At 40.6% G+C, this 7,668-nt stretch overlaps 1 pseudogene; it reads right to left on the bottom strand.

Annotated features, from left to right (window-relative positions):
• Positions 1-5,488: 5,488 nt before the first annotated feature.
• LOC131420254 (interferon omega-2-like) lies at positions 5,489-7,668 on the bottom strand (annotated as a pseudogene).

Here is a 7,668-nt window from a genome sequence, read left to right as displayed (position 1 = left end):
TAGCCAGGAGCTCAGGCTTAGAGTAACAGAGGGTCAGCCTCAGCTCATGTAGAGAGACTTTCTGAAGGTGATCAGGGTCAGGGAGGGATGTTGACGGTGGCACTGCACACCCACCATCATCTCGGGTTCCTTCATTTGTATTTGTGAATACATCTCAATTCTAAAATCTTGTTAATATAATACTACCACAAGAATACAAGAACAAAAAATACGAATGCTCGGGGGCTTTGAAAGTGAGAAAATCAAAGACCATGTCCTGGGACCTAGACACAATAGTCCCTCCCTCTGCTCCCTCATTATCTAGAACATTATATGATCAAGGGCTGGAATAGTTGGGGTTGCACAGGCATCATAGTGCGAAAATGACCCACTCAGCCTCTAGGAACAGTGAGAGACAAGAATCTTGACATATCCCAAAAATGGAACTGGACTCCTAGGACCCTAAGTTCAGATGGGTAACGAGAAGTCCCCATGATCTTGAATCTTTTGGCGGGGAATAGTTTCCACTGGCCCCCAGAGCTCCCCTCTATTCTTGATGCAGGCTGGGGAGGTGGGCACTGCTTCCCAACAATTATTATCTTAGCCTTAGTGAAAATGTACAGCCGACCACCAACTCCCATTTCCTCTCCCCATGTGACAGTTTCAAGAACAGAAAAACAGAATTCCTGGCTCTGTGTGTGGTTAGAAGGGCTGAGGGAAGGAGAGGAGACCCAAGGGAAGGCAGAGCAAATATAAAGGCTTAGCAAACCTGAGAATAGAGGAACATATTATCAGAGTTGAGAAAGAAATCTGCACATATCTTCAAGTGGCCCTCAGGTCACACCTGACCACTGGAAGAGAACTGAGTTCAAAGCTAGGGACGTGAAGATTGGGTCACCTTGTCCCACCTCCCAACCTCCATAGACAACCCTTCTCTGAAGGGGTTCAGAGGTAAGAACTTTTTCCTGAAAACAGTGGGTTTTGAATGTTAGAAAAACTATCCACAGTGGATGTAGAACTAATTGAACTTTAGAGGAGGTGGGTGTTTAGGGGATCCTGGGGTTAATGTGGCAAGTCCAAGGAACAAGGTAAGTGCTGCTTAAGGATCTGCCATGTCTGTGGGGTTTACCTATCTAGAAAAAAGCTTTGGACACAACAAGGAATTCCCTCCATTGAATGGGTACCTGGGAAATGGAAGCCCTTCCCGTGGAGACTACATGATGTCTGATGATGTCACTGCAGGGCAAGGGACGACACAGCGATCAGGAAGGGAATGTTCACAGTGCAGCTATAGTGACTGCAGATAAATGAACAAGTTTAACTACAAGTGAAGAGGGAAGAATGACCCAACAAGTGGGAAGGAATGGGAATGTCACCTTTTCACCATCATGACACCTGCCCCGTTCCCTCACTGAAGTGGGTGGGAGCATAGTTGCTGAGCAATGTAACTTTGAAAATGAGTGGCTTTTGTAAGACTAAAGACAAAAGACACTGCTCATAAGCATTCGTGTTGATAACCTTTCCCACCAAGATATGGGTTAACAATGCTGATTCTGCTGTATATGTATAGAAGTGAAATATTAAGTAATCTGACGTCAAGTGATGTGTCAGGGTCTCACTGATGGAGTGAAAGTTTACAGGTAAGCAAGAGAGTGGAGCTAGAATGGTCCATGTGGTGATAGCAGTATGCACTCATGTGTGGTATAGATACACATCCTTGGATATGGAAATATTTATAAGTATGTATATATGCACAGGTTGGTTTTAACACATCTGTTCCATTGCTCTGTCACCTGAGAAGGCCTAAAAGTGATGACGCTTGAGTAGGAGCAAGAACATCTTATGCTCAGATCTAGGTCACTGATACCATTTCCAATAAAGAAACCAGGGTTCCTTGGGGAAATGACTGATTCTAGGACTACAGCAGGAAATATACAATATGAACTGAGATCATTGTGTAGTGCCAGAATGGAAATGCTAAAACACACATGTGCACACACACACACACACACACACAATGATGGGATATGTCAAAGGGACACAGGAGCTCACTGAAAGAGCTCACAATTACCAATTCTAGAGAAATTTGAGCAACAGAATAAGATTGTACAGATTATATTTCAAAGTACAAAATAAATATCCATTAGTGCATATTGTTATAAGTAAATTATTGAATAAATGATTAAATATGAGAGAAGAGACAAATCTCTTGTTCAGAAGAATTCCAAATAATTTATATAGCTATTGTGCCCTCGAGGAGGTAGAGCATCACTCCCTGCTCTTTAAGTCTGGGCTCATATACAGACTTCCTTCCAAAGAGGACAGTGTGGAAAGGGGAGACACACAGTAACTTCACAGGAGAGACACCTGACAACACTGCCCCCGCCAGGTATTCGAGCTCAACAATAGCAGTGATGTCATGTTGACAGCATGTGCCCTTGATAGGGAGTGAATAAACGGCACTTTGCAAATGGTCTTCTCAAAAACCTGTAACCCAGCATAATTATTAGAAAAACATCAGACAAGTCCCAACTGAGGGACAGTCTATAAAATACCAGACCAGCATTCCTCACAACTGTCAAGGTCATCAAAAACCAGGGAATTCTGAGAAACTGACACAGCACAGAGGAGACTAAGGAGTTATGACACTAGATGTAATGTGGTATTCTGGAGGAGATGATGGAACAGAAAAAGAACAGTAGGTAAAGAGTAAGAGAACCTGAATAAAGTATAGACTCCGTGTAGTAATAATATGTAAAGATTGATTTGTTATTATGGTAAATGTCCCTTACTAAATAAGGATGTTAATAATAGGGGAAAATGAGGGTGGGTTATATGAAAACTCTCTGTACTGTCTTCATAATTTTTCCATAAACCTAAAATTATTCTAAAATAAAAACCTTATTAAATAATTTAAAATTTCTAATTAAAAAAATATACCATTTAAAAAATGAAAAGGCAACTTGCACTTTGGGAGAAAATATTTCCGATACATATATCTAGCAAAGGATTTCTAACCAGAATATATAAAGGCCCCCTACAAATCAAGTTAAAAAGACAACTCACGAATGGCAAACAAATGCATGAAAATGTACTGAACACCACTGTTCACTAGGGACATGCAAATGGAAACCACAGTGAGATACCACATTACACTAAGCAGAATGCCTAAATTAAAAAGAGCGACAATATTCAGCGCTAGCAAGGATGTGGAGAAAGTAGCACTCGCATTCTTGTGGGAATGTAAAAAGTTATAACCTCTTTGGAAAACTGTTTCTTATAAAGTTAAACTTACACAAGTCTTATGGCTCGAATTCCACTTCTCGGCGTTTACCTACGAGAATGAAAACATATGTCTACAAAGAGATCTTTTACAAGAATGTCCATGACAGCTACATTCATAATAGCTGAAAACTACAGACTGTCCAAAAGTTCATCAACATGAAATGCATAAATATATTGTGGATTGTTCCTTCAGTGGAATTAGTACCGAGCAATAACAAATGAAGTACTGCTAATACACGCAAAAACGTGGATGAATCCCAAAGGTGTGTTAAGCAAAAGAAGCCAGGCACAAAAAGAGACATTCCAATTATATGAGGTAGAAGAAATAAAGTGAATCCTTAGTGACGGAAATCAGATCATTGTTTGCTCTGGGCATTGGGGGTTGAGGGATGATGATGAATTTTATGTCTTGATTATAGTGTTGATTAATGGTTCAATCTATGTATTAAATACATAAAATTATATACTTCATAACCATTCATTAATTTGCATGTAAATCTTGTGTACGTGATATCTGGTACAAGAAAGCGGGAATTATCTTTGCTTCCTCACCTCTATTTCCTGAGGGCAAGCACACAAACAGGCATATTGATGCTCGCTTTTAGATCTTAATATGAGTGAATGAAGGAGTTGTCCATCTACTCTTCACCTTCTCATAAAAATCTGGATCGGTTGGGTTTTCATTACAAACGTACAAAAGAAAATTTTGCTTGTAGTAAAATTTAATAGCTGACAAGAGAATTAAAATATTAAGATGAGTATGTTGTTATATTTCACACAATGTAAAGGTAAACATGTTATTTTATAAAATTCTGTAAAATTTAAGGCAATATATTTCATACCAAAAGCAGTCTTTGAAGGGAATCAGCATTTTGTTTTTTAATGAAAGCCCTGGGCTCACTCCTTACATGCTCTTTTAAAAAAAATCAACCACAGCCATAGTTTACATTAGGGTTCACTCTTTGTGTTGTACATTCCATGGGTTTTGACAAATGCATAATGACATGTATCCCCCATTATAGGATCACACAGAATAGTCTCCCTGCCCTGAGAATCCTCTGTGCTCTGCCTCTTCCTCCCTCCCCCTCCCCCCGCACCTGCCCAAACCCTGGGCAACTACTGATTTTTACTGTTGTCACAGTTTCGCCTTTTTCCAGAATGTCATATAGTTGGAATCATATAATATGTAGCCTTTTCAGATTGGCATCTTTCTCATAGTAATATTCATTTAAGGTTCCTTCATGTCTTTTTCATGGCTTGATAGCTCATTTCCTTTTATCGCTGAATAATATCTCATTGTCTGGATGTACCACAGTTTATTTATCCATTCACCTATTGAAGGACATCTTGGTTGTTTCCAGACTTTGGCAATTATGAATAAGCTGCTATAAACATCCCAGTGCAGGGTTTTATGTGGACGTAAGTTTTCAATGCATTTGGGTAAATCCCAATGAGCACAACTGCTAGATTGTGTGGTAAGAGTACGTTGAGGTTTGTCAGAAACTGCCAATGTGTCTTCCAAAGTGGCTGCACCATTTTGCATTCCCACCAAAATGAGTGAGAGTTCCTGTTGCTCCACATCCTCACCAGCATTTGCTGTTGTCAGTGTTCTGGGTTTTAGCCACTATACTAGATGTGCAGTGGAATCTCATTGTTGTTTTAATTTGCGGTTCCCTGATGATGAATGCTATAGAGTAACTTTTCATGTGCTTCTTTGCCATCTCTGTATCATCTTTGGTGAGGTGTCGGTTCGGATCTTTTGCCCATTTTGAATTGGATTTTTCGTTTTCTTATTGTTGAGTTCTAAGAGTTTTCTCTCTATTTTGGATAACAGTCATTTATGGGATCTGTCTTTTGCAAATATTTTCTCCTAGTCTGTGGTTTGTCTTCTCATTCTCTTGACGGTGTCTTTCACAGAGCAGCAGAAGTTTTTAATTTTAATGCAGTCCAATTATCACCTTTTTCTTTCATGGATCATGTCTTTGGTGTATCTAAAAAGTCATTGCCAAATCCAGGGTCAACTAGATTTTTGGTATCTTTTTTTGAAGAAGATTGATGATGAAGATAACCGGCTCTTGATTTCCAATTTGACAACCTCCTACGTACATTCACTGTGTTCCTTATCTTTAAAATAAAGACTAGTTCTTTGAAGCACCTCTTCACAGCCAAGAGGAAGTCTTGCCTCAGGAATTTCTTTTACTTTTTTCTCCTGAATAACAGATCTCTAGGTCTCCCAGCTGCTGCCCAAGTCAAGTGAGGAAATTCTCCAGGAGGGTCTCCTCCACTTCACAAAGAAGCTTCCCAAAATAATTTTCTAACACAGTGACCCTACTTCTCATACTTGTGTTTCTTTTTCAACCTACTCCCATCTGGTTTCTGTCCCATTATTTCTTCTAAACCAGATCCTGCTAAGGTCACCAGCGGTGTCTGTTTTCAGGTCCCCTGGGACAGTTCAGTCCACACCTGCCCTGCAAGCACCACTTTGCCTTTTTTTGTGTAGGTAAAGAAGATTGTCCCTGAGCTACCATCTGTTCCAATCTTCCTGTAATTTTTGTATGTGGCACACTGCCACAGCACGGCTTGATGAGCGGTGTGTATGTCCATGCCGAGGATCCGGGTCCGGGAACCTCAGGCCTCGAAGCGGAGCATGCGAACTTAACCACTCTGCCACGGGGCCAACACCACCACTCTGTCTTCTAAACACACTTCTTCCCTTCAGTAGTCTCTCCCCTATTTGTCCCCATATGTTCTTCTAAGTGAACTGGCCACTCAGCCTCAGTGCCCATTGCAGACTCTCCTCTGCCCCACCTTTAAATGTTGAGGGTCTGCAGGGCTAGGTTTAGGTCCTCTCCTCCTCATCCGCTCTATAAGTGACCACACCTATCCTCGTGTCCTCCTGTCCAAATGTGCAGTGAGGTATCCTGAATTAATACGTGCACCCACGGCATTGATTGTTCATTCTAGACCCATATGCCCAGCAGCCAACAAGACTTCTGCAATTACATATCTCCCAGACACTCTAGAAAGGATATCTTTTTCCCCTCAAAATTATTTGTATCTAAAGCTTCGGATGTAAGAATATTTTCCTTTACTTCTTTTTGTATTTTTTAATAAATTGAGATTTTAAAAATCCTGATAATCTTCTTATGTCTCTTTCATTGTAAGACTGAAAATTTCAATACACAAACTACTGTGTTGTATTTATTCACCTGTGTTTCTTGAAGGCAATTCCACAATCTCCCACTTTGGTACTCTATTCTAACAGATGACGTGAACTGCATGAATGAATGAGTAGATAAATATTACCATCCATTCTTTGATTTGGTTTAGAAAACCAGGGTTTGGATTTGGATTTTAAGGATAAACAGACTCAAGAAGTTTTGTTTGATAAGAATTTAATAAATGAAACAAAATGCAAATGTAATAAAATGGAAAGGTCAACATGTTTTCTAAATTTTAATGCAATATAAAAGCATATATATTTTATATGAAACTAGAAATATAAATATGATAAGATATAAGAATAAATAAATATAAATTAATAAACAATAAATAAAAACATCAGGGCAGTCATCTCTTAGGCACCGATGCCACAGGACCTGAATATTTTTAACATATTCTTGCTAAATACTACTGAGAAATACTTGCTGAGTTAAATTCAATAAAGTCTGTGACTAAAAGAGAAATAGGAGCCTTTTGAAATGACCAAAGACATGTGCAAAGGCAACATGGCACAGTAGTCCAGGAGAATCATTTCAAGCTGACCCCATTCTTAATCTTTCTTGCATGTTTGTCAGTGAAGAGAAGGATCTCATGATTTCCATTCTGACAATCTCCCAGGCACAGTCACTGTATTTCTTCTCTTTCAGGTAGAGATGGAGTCCCCGGAAGTATCTCTTCACGGCCAGTGTAGGGCCCCCAGTTCCCAGGGCAGATTCTTCCTCTCCCGTCTCCTGCACCAAACAGGTGTCCAGGTCTTCCAGCTGCTGATGGAGTCCAGTGAAGAGGTTGTCCAGGAGGGTCGTGTTCCAGGCAGCAGAGGAGCGCTCTGTGTGGAAGAGGTTGAAGATCTGCTGGAGCATCTCATGGAGGACAGAGATGTCATGGGCCTTCTGGAAATGGCTGCCATCTACCATCTCCTGGGGGAACCTGAAGTCTTTTCTGTCCTTCAGACAGAGGAAAGGGGAGATTCTCCTCATTTGGCCCAGAAGCACAAAGTTTTTCCTGCTAACCAGGATGTGCTTCTGAGGCAGGTCACAGCCCAGAGATCCACCAGGGCCATAGCTGAACACCACCAGGGCCATCAGTAGAGAGAGCAGGAGGGCCATAGGGACAACAAGGGTGCTCCTGGCTTGTCTGAGCAGAGTCTCTATGAACCTTGGACCCGAGGTTCTCTGATGACAT

This window comes from Diceros bicornis, chromosome 22 (assembly GCF_020826845.1).
Source record: "Diceros bicornis minor isolate mBicDic1 chromosome 22, mDicBic1.mat.cur, whole genome shotgun sequence".
Taxonomy (NCBI): Eukaryota; Metazoa; Chordata; class Mammalia; order Perissodactyla; family Rhinocerotidae; genus Diceros; species Diceros bicornis.
The sequence above is the reverse complement of the archived record's forward strand: the minus strand, read 5'-3'. Positions and strand labels throughout refer to the sequence as shown.